The sequence below is a fragment of the Camellia sinensis genome, unplaced genomic scaffold, assembly GCF_055761805.1.
Source record: "Camellia sinensis isolate YWXY unplaced genomic scaffold, ASM5576180v1 Unanchor1, whole genome shotgun sequence".
Taxonomy (NCBI): Eukaryota; Viridiplantae; Streptophyta; class Magnoliopsida; order Ericales; family Theaceae; genus Camellia; species Camellia sinensis.
In genome coordinates this window covers 9,032,540-9,051,965 of record NW_028128987.1, presented here as the reverse complement: position 1 = coordinate 9,051,965, position 19,426 = coordinate 9,032,540, and the positions used below count along the sequence as shown (strand labels likewise).

Genomic DNA, 19,426 nt, shown 5'->3' with positions numbered 1-19,426 from the left:
CTGGGAAAGAGAAATCCTAGGTAGATCCCCACCAATACAACAATTATTGATTTTGTCAGGGACAAGCAAATGGCTCAGGGTATTTTACCCATCAACCTAAGTGTGAGAACCAGAGATTGCATGACAATATTCTTTGTTACAAACAGTAATATCAAGTGTAATGCTTTGCTTGACAGGGACCGGATCTGCACCAACAAGTGTGTGCCTTCATCTTTACATCAAAAAATGATAATAGCCCTGTGCAATGGGAAAACAAAGGAAATCAATGCAGAGCCGCAGCCTTTTATTGCTTGTGCTGATTTTGCTAAGCCCAAGCTATACACTAAAAGGGTTATACCGCACAGTGTGCTGAGGAAACCTGATGGAGCAGCCGAAGTGACGGCCTGAAGTACTTAGTGTAGGAAAGTGCTGATGAAGAGTTCGTCAACAAAGATAATGATGATGCCTGGTTGTAGGTAGAAAGATCAAGACCAACAAGTCAACCCATTGGCTTTAATCGAATTTTCAGCATTGGACATAAAGGCAATAGTCTAGAAAGTATAGAGGAAAAAACAAGAAGCCATAATAGTTGGCTATAGTCAGATACACCAAGTGGCCAGACCTTTGTCTCTTGGTAAATACTATGCATTGGACATTGAAAATAAAGTCCAGGAAATACAAGAAGATGCTTTGTGGACAGATTTTGTCTATAAAGAATAAAGTAGAGATGTTGAACCAGAAAAGGTGGGAGTAGAACAAGATAAAGAGGTTGCTTCGAGGGTGGAAAAAAGTAAAGAGAGGGCATCAGTGAGTGCTCAAGTACAAGACCCTTTAGAAGAAGTACACCTAGGCGAAGATTCAGTACAGCAACCCACTTACATCAGTGCTTAGTTAAGTCCTTGTGACAAGAACTAGTTATTGGTTGTCTTAAAACAATATAAGGATTGTTTTTCTTGGTCGTACAATGAACTGTCTGGATTGGACAGAATTGGACAGGTCATTAGAACATAGGCTCCCTATGAAGACTAATTTCAAGCCATACAAGTAGAAATCAAGACGAATGAGTCCTGAAGTGGTTCAGAAGGTTAAAGATTAGATTCTTAGGCTCCTTAACACAGGCTTCATTAGAACAGCCAGGTATGTTGAATGGTTGTCCAACATTGTGCCTGTGGTAAAAAAGAATGGTAAAATGAGGGTAGGATCGATTTTAGAAACCTGAATTTAGCAACCCCAAAAGATGAATACCCCATGCCCATAGTAGATTTATTGGTAGACAATTCAGCAAGATAGAAGATTTTGTCTATGATGGATGGACATTCTGGTTATAATCAGATCTGCATTGTAGAGAAAGATGTCCATAAGACAGCATTTAGGTGTCCTAGGAATATTGGCACATTTGAATGGGTTAAAATGTCATTTGGTTTAAAGAATGTTGGGGTAACATATTAGAGGGCAATGAATACTATCTTCCATGATCTCATTGGAGGATACCTAGAGTGTTACATTGATGATATTATTGTGATGTCCCAGTCTATGGAGGAGCACCTAGCTCACTTGACAGCAGCTTTCAAAAGAATGAAAAAGTTCAAGTTGAAGCTTAATCCTCTCAAGTGTGTTTTTGGTGTATCAGCTAGAAACTTCTTGGGGTATGTAGTGCACAAAAAGGGAATACAAATTGATCGGAATAAAGCCAAAGCCATCATTGAGGCCAAACCTCCATCAAGTAAGAAAGAATTACAAAAGTTCCTTGGTCAAGTTAATTTCCTTCAAAGATTTATTTCTAACACTGTAGGGAAAACTAAAGTATTTTCTTCTTTGTTAAAGTTGAGAAATGAAGAAGAATTTGTGTGGACAGCTGAGCATCAAGCTGCTTTCGAAGGACTTAAAGCCTACGTCGCCAAACCTCCATGCTGGTCGTTTACCAATTCTGGTACCTTTTCGGTGTAGTGCCTTATGGGATGAAGAGAGTGAATTGAAATTCGATCAAGTCTTGAATCAATTTGGAGGTTGCTTCCTCCAGCCTAGTTCTTTATACTTTCAGCTCTCTAGTGGCATGATTTGGGTTAGTTTGGCTGCATAGAGGGATAGGGATCCCCTGGGTAAACCCAAATTGTCTAGCAAATTGAGCAGGGCAGTAGGCTTCTGCTATGCATTTGTAAGCTCGAGGGTGTAAAGTGCCAATAAAAAGCTCCCTTGGAGTTAAGATAGAAGCCCACATGTCCCTGTGTTGAGATTAGGAGCACTCTCTGTTAGCCAAGAAGGTCCTCAACCATGCTGGGCCAACATTGGCTTCGAAGGGACAAAAAAAGGTGCGAAAAGTAGGGGAAGCTGGGAGTATATGGAAAAAAGTGAAGTAGTAAGCAAAGTTGGAAGGGTAAAGTGAAACTCTGGCGTATTTTACTCCATAAGTAGTAGGGTTTAGTACCAAAAATCTCAGACATCTGGAGTCTAAATCAGTGAAGTAGGCAAAGAGCAAAAGTTGCAATATCTAGAGTGGCCCCCCTTGGTTGGCATCCAAAGATTTTTCACAAAACTGGAAGCAAGCTCTATATACGTGGCCTAAAACATATGAAGCTAGGGCTATATTCTTTTCCAAAGCAAGAGCCTTGGCAAGAGGGGCAAACTCAGGTATGATCCTCTGAGAAGAAGTGCAAAATAAAAATTTACAAAGCCAATATAGAAGAAAAGAGAAGAACTCTCGGTCTATTACAAGGCCCTCCCTTTGGTTTTCAAAATTTGCGAAATCACTAAAGGAGGAGTTAAAAGGGGGAATATAAAAAGGCACATTAAGGTCGGGTAATCAAGGCCAAAAGGAGTACCAATGGGGAATAATCCTAAGAGATGACACTTATCAAGAACAGTAGGGGCCATCATACCACATCGAAATTGGAAAAAATTGAAAGATGGATTCCAAAAACAGAATGCAGCGGGTATGAGGAAAGGGTCTTCAGAAATAGAAAACCTAGCTAATTGAAGGGTATCGAGGAGACAGAGCTCTTAAAGGTCCAACATCCTAGCAAAACAACTCAATCGTACCATTCCTCCCACTCAAGCCTCAGGGTGGGCCAACAGCGGTGGGATCAGTTCAACCTCCAGCTCCCCCAATCAAGGCCACCCTTATAAGAGGCAATGATCTTCTAGACGCGGGTATAAGGCAGGGAGTTAAGCAGGGGCTTCCTTGACAATGGGTCTAAGCACGTATTCAACTTGAGCATGGTGACGGGAAATGAGGATGCGTCCATCGACAGCATACCATTCACCGGCTCTGTATTTGTCACATTCCTCATTAATGAGTCTCCTCAAAGCCACAGATGAGCTTACATGCTCAACGACTGGTACTTTTAGAGGAGAAGAAGCCATTATCGAGGAGGTAAAAGAAGAAGGGGGATGAGGAGTGAAAAATTGTAGACAAAAGCAATAAGGGTGAGAAGGGAAATTTTAGGAAAATGAATAGGTAAAGCGTAAAGAAAAAGGGTTTTAAACCTTTCCGTCCAAAAAATTACCAAGTTGACCCAATGGGTTAAAAAGACCCGAAATAAATTATTTGATGGTTTTTGTTAGAATATAATATGTAAAATGTTGTTTTAATAATTAGGTTAGTATAATAATTAGTATGCTTTAATAATGTACCTTTAATAATGTTGTTTAGTTTGTGCTTCTACTTTCGGTTTGTAATTGTTCTCCCTCTCCTCTATAAAGGAGAGAGCTCAACACACCATTAAATACATCAATCAATAATACAATTCTCTTTATACATTGAATTTTAACATGGTATCAGAGCAAGGTTAAGCACTTAGTATCTTTCGCTTCACCGACGGGCGGCAACCTCGCCTTGGCCGCCCGCCGGACCTCAACCTAGTCCGCTAGAATTTTCTACACATACCTTGAAATTTCTTCGAGTCCACCACCTTCACGCCCAATGACTTCAAACCCATTTGTTCTCACAACAAATGCAACTGGAACCTCTCCTGCTGATTCATCTTTCATCGGCACAACAGCAGCATCAGAGATGGTGGGATGTTTGAATAGAAGGGCTTCAAGTTCTGCAGGGGCTACTTAGAACCTTTTGTATTTGATCAGTTCTTTCAACCGATCAACTATGAAGAGCTCATCATCATCATCAATGTAGCCTATATCCCCTGTTGGTTCCTAGGCAGAGAGAAGCCAGCATCAGGGTCAACAATCTTCATCTCTGCATTCCTCACTACGGTCCCACATGCCCTTGATTTTATCTCAAAGGGCTCTTTTGCAAATGCCAAGCACATTGCCAATACTGGCCCTGCCTCTGTCATTCCATAGCCCTGGCCAAGTTTGGCATGAGGAAACTTAGCTCTGACAGCATCTTCAAGCTCCTTCCCCAACGGCGCCGCACCAGACATCACAGTCCGAATCGTCGACAGATCATAATCATCCACCACCTCAATCGCCAACACAATCGGCGGCACCAATGGCCCAATAGTCACTTTATACATCTGAATCAGCTCCTGCATAATCAAAATCGCAACCCCAACTCTGGAAGCTATTCTTAGAGGAATCCATGAAAGTCGACAGATTACTCAAGTTTATGGGTTTTATGATGAATGCCTACGGAAGTATGGTAATGCTAATGTTTGGAAGATATTTACAGATCTTTTTGATTATTTCCCACTTACTGCCCTGGTTGAATCAGAAATATTTTGTCTGCATGGTGGATTGTCCCCATCCATTGACACCCTTGATAATATACGGAATTTTGATCGTGTTCAAGAAGTTCCACATGAAGGTCCTATGTGTGATCTGTTATGGTCCGACCCTAATGATCGCTGTGCTTGGGGAATCTCTCCACGTGGTGCTGGATACACTTTTGGCCAAGACATATCTGAGCAATTCAACCATACTTTTTCTTTTTCATTCTTTCCACACACTCCTGTTCCCCACTCAACTTTCTTTTTCTTTTTTTATTATTTTACTTCATCTTTTGAAAAGAAAACGAAACACAAATTGATTTGCACCCCAATAATCTTACTTTTCCATTAGTGGTAGGACCCGCCCAAACATTCTTTATCTTATATATATATATATATATATATTTCTTTTTCTTCTTTCCACCGCCCAACTTCTCCTTGAACCTCAACTTTTTATCTTTTCTTTAAAAACAAAAAAAAATAAAAAATATATATAAAAAATATATATATATATATATTCATTCCATCTCATTTTTTTCTGCTCAGTCTTGTAGCTTCCAGCCATTCGGATTTGCACAATACACTCATTTTATTCATATCGGGACTTCGCCCTGATCACAATTTTACACAAAAAAAAAAAAAAAAAAACCAAACACACAAACACACAAAAACAAAACAACCACATCCCCAGGCGAGATTTTTCTTCTCTACTCTGCCGCCGGTCTCTTCTTCTTGCCTCCGTCCTGGGCGGCCCTTGACGGTGTTGCCTCCGTGTTTCCCACTCCACTGGGCACGATCACTCCACCCTGCTCCTCCACTGCAGCATATGGCGGACCTCCAAATCGGAACATAACGGTGGCCTTCCGCTTCAGTTCCTTATTTTCCGCCTTTAGCACACTTATCTCTGCTCGCGCATCTTTATACATGCGTTGGAGCAAAGCCAGTTGGGCGTTTAACTGCTGCACCTCATTTGTCCTACTCTGCAGCCGGTGCGACAGGTTTGTGACCGCCGTCATGGTCTCGACACATGACTTCAAAGTATACTGATTGGCCTCAATATCAGTTTGCACCGCCATTTTTTGCTCCACCGACCGCATCGGAAAGTTCAACGGAGCAAAACCAGAGGCGCTTGGTTGAGGTTCACTGGTCACCGCACCAGTTATCTCTCTTGTTGACTCGTTGAGGTCGGGAAAGAGAGTGAGCAAACCACGGGACGAAGAGGCCATATTCTGGGTAGCTGTATGGGACGAAGAGGCCATGTTATGGGTTGCTGAGTGTTTCAGAGAAGGGTTGGTTACAGAGTGTTACAGAGTATCTCTCTCAAGACAACGAAGAGTTTCTCAGAGGTTTTTAGCCAGTTTTTTGTCTTAGCCTCTGCCTCTGCCTCAGCATCCGTCTTGGTTAAATAGCCAAGGCAGACACGCGCATCGCGCGCCACTTGACGCCAAACGACAAAACGGGCGCGCAAGCCAATGTGGTGACGTGCCTCGTCATCATGTCCGGCACATCTTTTTATGACTTGGGCTCGCCTTTTGATGGCACGCCTTTTTATGGATTGGGCACGCCTTTTGATGGCACGCCTTTTGAAAGATTGGGCACACCTTTTGAGGGTGCGACTTTTTAAAGGTCCGACAAGACTCTGTAAACTGTCCCAACATTGATTCCGGTTAGCTCCTTCATGGGTCCGACAAGACTCTGTAAACTGTCCCGACATTGATTCCGGTTAGCTCCTTCATGGGTCCGACAAGACTCTGTAAACTGTCCCGACATTAATTCCGGTTAGTTTCTACAAGGGTCCAGCAAGACTCCGTAAACTGTCACATAAACTGTCTTCTACATCGGTCCAACACGAGCCTGTGTCTTCTATATCGGTCTGCCATAACCATACAGTCTTCTACAACGGTCTGACACGACATACAGTGTCTCCTATCCATTTTTTATTTTTCAGATTATTTTTCTGTTTTGTTACTCTCTCCAAACTCAAGTTGGTTGGTTCCTATCCTCCTTGAGTTTGAGGGGTGCTATTAGAATATAATATGTAAAATGTTGTTTTAATAATTAGGTTAGTATAATAATTAGTATGCTTTAATAATGTACCTTTAATAATGTTGTTTAGTTTGTGCTTCTACTTTCGGTTTGTAATTGTTCTCCCTCTCCTCTATAAAGGAGAGAGCTCAACACACCATTAAATACATCAATCAATAATACAATTCTCTTTATATATTGAATTTTAACAGTTTTGACTCATATGGAATTAAAACTCTAGTTTTAAAACACAAGGGTCTCAAAACCACATCATAGAGAGTCTCTTTCCAGAGTAAGTTTTGGAGGGAAGTATATTTTAAATGCTCAGCTTGGCTTCGAAAACCTGTAGTTGGCTTCGAAGCCAGTTTCCTTCCAAGATCTTTGAAGTTTTTGCCTTAGAAAGACATTAGTTAATGCTTGTTCTCTTCGAAGGTTTTATAAGCATACTCCTAGGACATCTTTATAAGGTAATATCCTTCGAAGGAGTCTTTGGAATGCTTATCTTGTTTAAAGTTCTGGGTTCTGAAATAAGTAAGCACTATAAAACAGTACTTGGTCAAGTAGTGAAGAAACTTAAAAGGCTTACCTTTACATGAAATTTCATCCTTGAATTTTTTACCTGAGAGAACTCTTAAGAATGAGCAGTGTAGTTCCTAAGAAAAATTCCATATTTCGAAGCACTCAGATTGAGCTTTGAAGCAAGACCTGTTAGCTCGAAGTTGTTATTTATACAGATTATGTTAACCATGCAATTGGAATGTAAAAAATTTAGGACAAAAATCCCTTTGCTTAAGAGAAGTTCCACACTTCAAAAACACTAAAGTTAGGTTTCAAAGCAAAATAGGTTAAATTGGTTAATTCGAAGCTTTTGTGAACAAAGTAAGGAGTAAGGTTACATCAACCATACAATCAAGCATACAATTGGAATATAAAACCAGGCCATGCAAATTGAAAAACCCAGTTTATTGATATACGAATAGTTACATGGGGGCCTATTTGGCTACAAATTCGACCTCGTAATAATAAGGAATAAAAAAAGTAACAAGATCATTAAATTTAACCCAGCAATATTCTATGAACTGGTGTTCTTTCTTTATTCTATCTTCTATTCTGTCTAAACTGGGTTGTTGCTGTTGGTATGCTCTTATTTGGTGAAAAAGCTGTTCAGCCCTCACCTCAAACTCTATCTCTTTCAAACCTTGCTCCATCTCGTCTATATCTAAATCATGCCAGTATGCTGAGTCTTTGTTCTTGAAAGCATCATATTCTTCAAGAAAGTTCTCTGCCTCATACTGAGTCTGAATTCAACTGGCTGAGATTCTATCCAAGGAGTTGTTGATGGCCAAAGAATTTTTATACCAATGGAAGAGGAGAAGAAGTTGGTCTAAAAAGATGTGGAGCTCTGTCTGGGCCCTAGGATTGAGAACGTGACCCTGGGTCATAATGTCACAGGCCCATTTGAAGTTCTTGAGAGGAGCCTCATCTCGTAGAACTTTGAAAGTTTTAATTCCTCCACCCAGTGAGGATTCTAAGAAGGAAGGGGTGCAAAAGGGCCTATCCCAAAAGTAGGAGGAAACTAAGGGACGTTCATGCATTCAAACCAATCAAAAGAACAAAGCTTTGTTTTCTTGGCCAAAAGGGAAGGACTAAATCCCAGTGCTTCAGCAAGACGATAGGTCTCCTGCACTATCCTTATTGGCAAAGAGGGAGTGTACCATGCCAAAAGCAGGTTATCCTCTAGACAATGATGGTGGTTAATGGGTATATAGGGATATACCACTGAGCTTCGAGAGGTAGGGGGTACCAAAAGGGGGTCTTCGAATTCAATAAACCGATGATGAATCCGCTCCCTTAATTGCGGTTTAACAAGTGTTAACCAAGCACCCCAGCCAGTGGCACTAGAGAAAGAAGAAGCAGCTTCATCCCATGCAGAAAGTTTTGGGGCAGAGGAGGAATTTCTAATATCCATTTTTGCAAGTTCCTGGTCCAGAGAATTGTAATTAGTAAATTTTTGGTCCAAATGTTGATAATTTGCAAAAGCTTCCATAACTTGTATGAACAGGAGCGGATAAATGTGGCCAATAAATACATGAAGATTCTTTCGAGGGCGGTCATTATTGTCAAATGCCTCCTCATATGCTCAATGAATGTAAGAGAAGATTGGTTTGGCTATTAGAGATGTATCAGTCTCCTCGTATTCGCATAATATGGAGGGAATATTTAAAGCGTAGGGAAGGATTTAATGAAGGTCGGTGCTTCGTTTCTAAGAAGACAGTTATACTTCAGCCAAGTCCGTGCACGTCCTAATACGTGAACAAAGTGCACTGGTCCACTAATACCACAAAGTATTGGATATATTAATACGGGAGGTAATGTTGACTACATATTTTGTATAAGCCAATCACAACTTAACACGTGACACGAGGAGGGCAATTTAGAGAGTTAATATAAGTTGCCAATCAAGGTCGGACACGTGGCAGTTCGTATTAGTAATAATGGATCTGCGTAGCACTGGAATAGTCGAGAGTCACAAGATAACGTGACCTAACGGTTACTCATAGATTTAAATTCAAAATCAAGAGGGAAGCATAACTGCAAGAGTGTCGTAGTAGGACTGACTGTGAGAGAGCATGTTTAGGAATCATGGGAGGACGCTTCGACGGTTGAAAGCCCATTTTGGCAGTTACCATTGGGAAGTATAAATAGCAAGGAAAGCTCCAAAATGAAAGCCCCGAACTCAGATCCAGAAACCAGTTTATTTACTTCATTTTCTTTCCAGTTTTACATTTCTAACACTTTAATTCATGCATTGCACTTCATTTTCTAGGAGTAGTTTTTCATTAGTTTGTTGCTGTGAACCTCATCGAGGTTGGGTCATTGTAAGTTTTCATTTGCTTAATGAAATTTGATTTCTAAATTATATTTATTTGTTACTATTCACAATTTTCTCCTAAACAAGCTACTAGTAAAAGTCCTCTTTATTGAGGTTGAAAGAACTTCAACATAATCGCTTGATAATTGGTTGCAATTACAAATTCTGTAAGACTAATTGATCCTTACTGGCACGCTTAAATTTACATTATTAACCTTCGAAAGTCAAAAAAACTAACAGTTTTATTGGTTGGTTATATTGTGGGTGTTTGAGAAGTTGCTATTTTAGTCGGTTATTTTGTATTTTGGCTATTTTAGTAAGTTGAAATTTTTGTATTTAGAAAGATGATTTATTTTTTTACAGTTGGATGTGATATTTGTGAGAGAAAAAGTGAAATGATTATGAATTTGATGTAACATTTTATCTTATTTATTATTTTAATTTATTTTATCTTTTTGTAAATTTTAACAAAAAAAAAATTGACTACAATCCAACTTGCCAAACACCCAATTGTTGTGTTTTCATTCAATGAGCAATTCACATCACCTCTTTTCCTCTAACAATATAGAAGACAAGTCAAAATCTTTTCTAAATTCGCTCAATCGTGGTAGTGTAGTGTGTTGAGTAAATTTTCTTCTGCTAAACTATCGATAGATCTTTATAATTAGATTTAATTCTTATTAAGTTTTATTAAAAATAAATATGAGTAAAATCATCGGTAAAAATATTTTTTTGTAACGATTTTTTATATATGTTGTTAAAAATTAATAATTAGTTACTTTTTTTGTCACGGTTTTTATTAATTGTCACTAAAACTTATAATTAATTACTTTTTGGTAATGAATTTTTCAAATTGTCGACGAAAGTTAAAAATTTGTGATTTTTTTGTGACAATTTTTTTAAACTGTCACTAAAACTTATAATTATTGACTTTTTTGTGACAATTTTCAACATGTCGCTGAAAATTAACTATTAGTGACATTTTTTAATAATGTTTAATGAAAAAACGCTATTAATTCTCACTGAACCTATTAGATAATAAGTATACCTATTAGGACATGTACGTAAGTCTCTCATTTTCTTAAAAATTTATAGATAAAGAAAAAGATTATAGTTAAGGAAAATTTTATGGTACACGCCCCTTTTTAGAGTGTGTATTATATACCCAGTTATGTCTTTTATGATTTAAGGTTTTGCCCTATTATGATATTAGTTATGAATTGATTGTAGCTTAATTATACATATTATAGTATTAGCTTTGACTTACTATGATATTAGTTATAATATTATTTTAATTATGATTTAAAATATCTTTAATTATATTTCATATAATATTTGATTATGAATTTTTTAAAATTATGATCGAAAAAGATCTAATTATATACACCCCTTTGAAGGGGTACCATAGACTAACCCGTGAAAGAATGATAATTGTTCTGAATCGAAAAAAAAAAGAAAAAGAAAGAATGATAATTGAAAATTTAGTAATTGAAAGAATGGTAGTTAAAATTATTGATGAGGGATGAATAATAATTAGAACAAGTGAATGATGGACGTGCGAAAATTGATATTTTAGTATTGGAGCAAATTAACATATGAATGGCAAAAACGACTTTCTGTATTGAAGGTGTTCAAAATAGGATTAGTCATTATAATATATTACGTTTAAATTATAAATTTAAATAAAAAAATTTAGATATAAATGAATATGAATAAAATATATAATTATATTTTATTTAATTTTTTTTTCTTTCTAAATTCTTATCTAAATACAGTCCTAGAATAATATAAACAGTAATGGTTAGTGGTCCGAAAATATATGGCTCGAATGGCTCGAAACAATCAAAACGATGTCGTTTTGGGTGTAAAACGACATCGTTTTGCCATTTTCGAACTATTCGAGCCACATATTTTCGGGCTACCAAATATTTTTCTAATATAAAATTGATATCTTAACGAAATATTAATGGTCGTTTTGGGTGTAAAACGATATCGTTTTGTCATTTTCAAGGCATTCGAACTACATATTTTCGGACCACCAAATATTTTTCTAATATAAAATTTAAATCTTAACGAAACATTAATCACCATTATCATGCATTTTTTATCATTGAATACTCATACACGTGTGTGGCTTACGATACGATGCAGTGTGATATTTTTTCCAATTTCTACATCTGAACACGTTGAAGCTGAATTATTGGTAGTACAATGAAGTAGATGCACCGAGGAGTACAAAGTTGTACTCTACCAATAAAACTGAAAATTGTAGCAAGTACTATGGTGCAGTACACCCAACCAAAGCTATGAAATTAAAAAAATGGTTCTATATATTAGGCACATAATATGAAATCATCCACTCAGTGCCCACCAAAGTTGGAGAGAAAAAAAATGTGAATGGGTCCAACAGGAGCGACTTGAGATCACATCAAGGTGCATTTGATTTTGCTGTATGCTTGATGATGTGTTCTCAGGTCGCCCCTGTAGGACTTCCTTCCACCGTTTAATCGAATAAATTTTATTTGATTCTCATTTGTAATTATCTTGACATTGTTGGTTGAGATTGCCCCCATTAAACTGATAGGTTTGTGATTAAATTATTCTTTATCCATACTCTTTTAAGCAGTTCTTTCCATGTAATACTACCACCTGTTTTAGTTTTTACTTTTTGAATTCTTATTGTTTTATTTTTTTAAATTTTAGGGTGTGATCTTTGTAGATGAAAAGAGATCAAATAATAGTCAACGATAATGATAAGGTCGTTTGTTAAGGTTGCTTCATTTTTAGAATAGCAATAAAATTATTTGATCGATCCAGTTATCATGAGTTGAAATTTTAAAATAATATATTCATATCTGAGAAAAACGATGCATATATCTAAGAGGTAATTTCATTTCGGTTTAAGTTTACACAAATATTTTTAAATTAATAATAAATTTTATAAATATTAAAAAATAAAATAATAAAGTTTTCCATGAATATATAATTAAAACTTGAAAATTTTCCCCTATATCTAATCCTCTTGGATGAAGAGAGCCACGTGCAGCACTCTCAGTTCTCTCTTTTTTTTAAAAAGACTGTTAAAGGTCAAACAGGAAGATATTCCCCAAATCCCAACTTCTCCGCTGGGCAAATTGATTTGCAAATTGAAAATTTGATGCAAAACATATTCCTACCAAAAAAAAAATGGGACCATTTCTCTAAATAAGTTAAAATAGTAAATCAATTCTCTAATTAAGCTTAGTTTTGAAAGAATTCTTAGAATAAGTTAACTCGCGGTTCACAATCGCGATTTCAACATTTTTCCGCCTGCCCCGGGTAAAAGTTAGGAAATCTTAAATTCGTGGTTACAAAAAGATTAATAAATCGTGATTATAAAACGCGATTTTAATTAACTTTTCTTTCCTTTGAATTCGCTGTTACAAACCACGAGTTCAAAATTATGTTCTGAATTCGCTGTTCGCAACCCCGCTTTTGTTGAAAAAAAATTTTGTTCTGAACTCGCTATTTGTAACCACGATTTTATTCGAACTCGCTTTTCCAAACCACAATTTTAGCAAAACTTTTTTGTTCTGAACTCGCTTTTTATAACCGCGATTTTTGCCCAAATTTTTTGCCATTAAGTGAACTCGTGGTTCACAACCACGATTTTAAAACTTGTATATAATCTCCCCCCAGCCCCGTGCTTTACATTCACGCTTACTCCTCTCTGCTGTCTCCCTCTCCCTCTGCTGTCTCTCTCTCGCTCTTACTCCTCTCTCTGTCACTGTGCTCCCTGCTCTCTCTCTCTGTCGAGCTCCCTCTGCTTCAGTACCGCCTCTCTCTCGTTGGTATGGCTTCTATCATCTACTTTACATATTTGTGAATATATTTGTATTTGTGAAAATGTGAATAAATTAGGGTTAGGGTTCATGAATGTGGGGTTAGGGTTAGGGTTTATATTTGTGAATAAAATGTGAATAAATTAGGGTTAGGGTTTATATTTGTGAAATTTTAACTATAGATAATTTGTTGAATGTGAATGTTGAATGTGTTGAATTTTAATTATAGAGAATTTGTTGAATGTGTTTAATTATAGATAATTTGTTGAATTTTAATTATAGATAATCTGTTGAATGTGAAATCTTTTGCTATAGATAATTTGTTGAATGTGTTTAATTATAGATAATTTGTTAAATTTTAATGCTGTTAATTAATTACATAAGAAAGAAAAACGTTAATTTGGCTGTAAAAATTATTATTAATTAGGTGACGTGGAGTAGTAATAACTAAAAATTAATAGAGTAACAAAAATATTTTTTTTCTAAATTTCAATTTTTTAAGTAAGAACAAGAAATTGAAAAGTAAGGAACAAAATTTGTGATAAGAAATTGCTATGGAAGTTTTCTCGTCATTTTGGCCAGGAACAAATATATATATATATATATATATATATATTTTGGAGATACGGATATGGCAAAATAGAAAAGTCAGATAATTGAATTTCATGTCGGTGTAGGCCTTCTTTCGTTTTTTTGTTAAATTTTTTTAAAGAGTGATTGTGATTGTTAATATTTTGTATGGGTGACCCTTTAAGCAATACACTAAATTTTTTTTTAAAGAAAGAAAACTTTAAAATATGCCATTGATGCCGCATGCCCCTACGATAAGAAAAATTCGTTTGACTAAATTTATGCACTAAATTCAAATGTAATCGTGGTTAAATATAAAAAGTATAGTTTACTTGAATTTCATGCCCCATTTAGGGTTGAATTTCATTTTCGAGTTTTTCCTCCTTAAATTTCATGACATTCCCTTTTATAAATTTGATATAAATAAATGACTTTTTAGAAGTGATCCACAAAAAAATTGATATAAACATTAGAGGTCGAATAATTTGATCCACAAAAAATTAGAAGTCAAAAAATTACTTTTTACCTCTTTGCCAAAAGAGGCCTTTCAAGTCGTCATGGAAAATGCTATTATGAAAACATTTGATATAAAAAAAAAAAAAAATTGTTTAGGAATTATGTTTGAAAAAATTAAAATATTTGATTTATAAAATGAGTCATTCTCGATAATTTTTACCCATTTGAATTATCCAATTGACTTATTCTCTATGCGTCTGTATTATGTTTATTCAATTAAGTTTTAACTTTTTATGATAGTCGGATGTCTGAAGTAGTTCACGTATTTATCGACTAATCTTACAATCCACACCAAACGTCCCTTCCGCGTAGATCCGACAAATCTCAATTAATACCTATAAACATGACACATACTGAGAGTTCAACTTGAGATCTAAAAGGAGCATACATGATTTTTAACACATAATGAGAGCTCTTTAATATTAATGAAACTCAAGTTTGACTCGATTCAGGTCGATAATTTTTTTGTTATGTTTTTTATATTGCTTAAAATTATGAGAGCTCATTAATTTTTTATTTATGTTATTTCGTACGTTATTTCCCTAAGTTATTTCCTACGTTATTTCGGATGAGGTTATTTCCCTAAGTTAGGGAATAATGTCATAGGAAATAACCTACCAAATAACTTTGTCATTAAGGTCCCTATTGGCAGAAGCTTGAGCAAATAAAATTAACTTCTCTTTAATTGTCCATAAATCTCACTAATTGGACCACCAGTTATAAAGAATGACGTGAACAATGTTTGAAATAAAAATTAAGAACAAGTCATACAAAATCAATCGAGTTATTTGAACTCAATGAAAAAAATAATAATTTCATAGAAAAAAGTTACACTATGATTTAAGATTTTTGTATGACTTGTTACAAAATTATATGAACAGAAAAAATAAATACAATACTTGATACAAGTTATACTATAAAATTATATTAATAGAAAAATAAAAGAAGAATCTTCGTAATGTCTTCATATTCAAAATTATTGATATATCTGTCTAGGTTACAAATCACGTTTTTAAGGAAATTTTATTTATACATAAATTTTGAAGTAATTATTTTTTTAAAGTAAATATGATTAAGGAAATTTTATTTATACATAAATTTTGAAGTAATTATTTTTTAAAGCAAATCTGATTAAGGAAATTTGATTTATACATAACAAAAAGTAAAAACAAAAAAAATAATAATAAAATAAAAACCAAGCTGATCAACGGACTAAACGTCTGAATTAGTCAATTTTCTCTGCTTGAAATTTTTTTAAATATTTATTCAGAAATTTGTTTTACTTTTTAGGTGTATTGACATATTTATTAATTTATTGTTATTTTGTTATGACACCCCTACAAAATTTTAATAGATTGCATAATTCACAAGGGCACAGTACGTATGGTATGATAATAAATTGTAGCTCGGCGCAGTGGTACGTCCAACATTTGTCAGTGATGCTCAGCAATTACTTGAACATACGTAATAATTTGGATGCTTTGTTTTTTCCTCAGATGCTATGTGACTTTGTGCAGCGATGCAGTGATGCATCTGACTTTGTGCAGTGATGCAGTGATGCATGTGACTTTGTGCAGTGATGCAGTGATGCATGTGACTTTCTGACTTTGCCATGCTTATATACTTTGTCACTTTTTTCCTCACATTACGTGATGCATGTGACTTTCTGCAGCGCGAATAAATGCTTTATTTTTTTATCACATTTCAGAATTCATCTAAGTCACATCAATACGACCACACGGCAATAATGTTGATAAACAATTATGTGATGGACTGAAGGAGTAAAGTGTAATTTACCGAATATAAAAAGAAGCAAAAAATGCAAAGAGAAGAAAATGGGATGACTGTGAAGTTCATTAAGTGAAAATAAGATAAAATGTAGACTGTTTATGAAGAATATTACTTTAAAACAAAGAAAATTTAAGCATTTAATTTCATTTATAATTTTTTGAGAACACCAATTTGTACTGAAATCGTCAATTTGAAGTGACTACTTACTATATTAAAAAAGTAAGCATGTCAGTTGGCATACGCATGACAACTCACTGCATGTTATTTTATTTGACAACTCACTGCTCCAATATGAAGGGATTGCATTGTCATCCTCTGGCTTACAATTATGCTTTTATCTGACAACCACGTCTGTGACTACATCACAGGTACACAAAGTCACGGGTACTCAGGATTGCATGAAATGAAAAGCTAAAAAATAATATCATGGGTATCACTTCTTCCATAGTGCCCCAGCATGCATTATCGTCACTAGATCATCTCTAGTTAACCCTCAATATGATGTCTATAAATAGCGACACCCCCAGTATGATGTTTGTTCAAGCCATAACAATAGTAATATATCTACAATTACTATTATTATTTGTTTGTTTATTTTATGAACAATGTCTTCAAGAGGTGCAGGAAGTTCATGCCAGCAAAGAAATCCGAAAGTGTGGCTGCTACCTCTATTTACTTATGACTACAAGAGCGAAAAGTACTCGAGTCCGAAGGATTATTATGTTGGTATCCGAGCTGAATGGGCGTTCAGGGTAACGGAGCAAGAAGGATTGTTTAATGATCTATGTAACTTTGGGGCACCGGTACCTCATCGTCGTTCATTGACGATGGCTAGACGAAATGTTAGTAACTATGAAAAAGCAGTTAGCAGAATTAAGAAGGAGAACAACAGAATGTTGATGCAGAGATGTCGACATTTCATACTTCAGCTAGCCACCGAAATGGCAGAAGTAAGCAACCGAGATTTGACAGTGATTGAGCAAAATAATGTCTTAAACAATGACAAATATCTCTCTGACTACTACATGTCAGATGAGGAATGAGAAATCAAACACCTTTATCTTTCATATATATTTGTATGTTGTCTCATATCTTCGTTACTGGAGTGTCAGACAATGTTGTTGTTCATCTAACGTACGGATGTATTTCAAGTATTTGTTTTATGAACCTGAAATTTATGAAATAGCTACATTTATAACTGCACATTTATTAGTTCATGACTTTCTTTATTGAATTGCAATGAGTTAATGAATGTTCTGGATTAACAAATGGATTAATGTATGTTGAATTATGTGAATACTTAAAACACATAAAACAGAAAGAGTCGGGAAAGAAGAAAGAGTCACCTTCCAATTCCTAGAAGTCCAGTCAAAATGATGACTCTAGTAAGGAACGGGGGGTTGATAGATAACTAAACTTGGGGGCCTGGACAAACAAGCTCAAAGCCAAGTGGTTGGTCCAATTGGGGAACTAAATAAAGTTCATACAAACGAACAACCGCCTTGAACAACACATAAAACAGAACAGGTAGTTCGGTGAAAAGCTTCTCTTAACTGGGGCTCGTGAAATAGGGATCCTGTATGTAAAGAATTTCAATCTCCATCGGGAAAGAAGAAAGAGTCGGCTTCCAATTCCTGGAAGTCCAGTCAAAATGATGACTCTAGTAAGGAATTTAAAACCCAATTGATTTTACTTGATTTGCTTGTCAAAATCACTATTTACAATTAATTATACACAAACAGATTTACCTCAACACCAATTTGATATATGTGGGATTCTCAATTCAGAAAGTCACATGGCAACACTGAATTCACTGATTTACCTTACAAAGAGCATGCCCTTATTTTGTCAGTATATGCAGACGGATTGTCAAGTCATATGACTTGGTGCACAGACTTTGGTTTTCTCGATTTTTTGCTCGATTTTTTTATTACAATGACAACTCATTTCTTATTAATATATGTGCGATTCTCAATTCAGAAAGTCACATGGCAACACTGAATTCACTGATTTACCTTACAGTGAGCATGCCTTACTTTGTCGGTATATGCAGATGGATTGTCAAGTCACGTGACTTGGTACACAATATTTCCTTTTCTCTGTTTTTTCATTCTACTGACAACTCATACCTTGTTCGTATATGTGGGATTGTCATGCAGGGCCATCTTTCTAAAGCTGTTCATAACCAACTATATAAACGACTAAAGGTGAAGACACAACCTTACAACTCATTTCGCCCTACGAAATTATCATTTATTTGTTTTAAAAAATTAACATGGCTACATGGTTCATGGGAGGGAGTGGGAATCGCAGAGGTGGTAGGAACTTGCAAAGGGGTGACAGTTCACGACGAGGTAGGGGAAGACGAAGTGGCGATGCTGAAGATGAAACACCATTTCCTTTGTTAGATGCCTCTTGTGCTTATCATGATAGGTTTGGGAAGCGACATTTTGTCATGCCCAAGTACTATCGAGATCCATGTGGTTTGGTGGAGGATCCATCAGATAATCAAACAGGATATGGTTTAGCAAACGCTAGACTTCTGAAGTGGCCCGCACTATTTATAGAGCGAGTGCAGATGGAAAGATTATGTCGGGAAAATCGACTGAAGGTGCCAAAAGCACGTTCTGTTGAGATCCAAAAGGAAGATCCTGATAATGTTGATCGACTATGTGAAAGACTACAACGTGAGATTTCTCAAATGGGCCGTAGGTTAGCCCGCGATATGCAGCTATACATAGTTAAGAAGGATGCCCAGAAGAACAAAACAGAACCAAATGATGCGGCTATCAAGGGTATGATGGAGGATCCTCAGCTTGTCTCTGACGCTGAGCTTTCAGATTGTTCGGACTCTGAGCCACCTACCGATTTAAGCGCGAATTAGGTGTTAATGTCTACACTTCGCCAATATTAGGTCATGCACTAATATGTAATGTCTGTGTTAGAGTAAGTGTTTCTGTAATGAGTTTGTCAGATTGTCTGGCTAATATTTGTCTGTCTAACTGTTATGTTTATCTATGTATTGTGTGTTCAGTTTATGGTGTCCACAATATATTGTTGACCGAGACTTATGTCTGTACTACTTATGTATTTTTGTGGGAGACTTATGTGTTTTTTCCTCAAGGTTTTATGAATTAAATTATCACCTTCTAACCTAAAACAAAGACAACAGAAAAAAAAATAATTTA

General features: G+C 35.8%; 1 long non-coding RNA gene and 1 pseudogene across 2 annotated transcripts; one reads left to right on the top strand and one right to left on the bottom strand.

The window, feature by feature from the left end:
* Positions 1-3,837: 3,837 nt before the first annotated feature.
* Positions 3,838-5,074, bottom strand: LOC145814226 (4-coumarate--CoA ligase 2 pseudogene; annotated as a pseudogene). The gene has a single exon (XR_014357569.1). The product of XR_014357569.1 is annotated as a 4-coumarate--CoA ligase 2 pseudogene (transcript).
* Positions 5,075-11,914: 6,840 nt separating this feature from the next.
* Positions 11,915-17,427, top strand: LOC145814367 (uncharacterized). Its single transcript, XR_014357666.1, has 2 exons — positions 11,915-13,370; positions 15,944-17,427. It is a non-coding gene; the product is annotated as an uncharacterized LOC145814367 (long non-coding RNA).
* Positions 17,428-19,426: the final 1,999 nt, after the last annotated feature.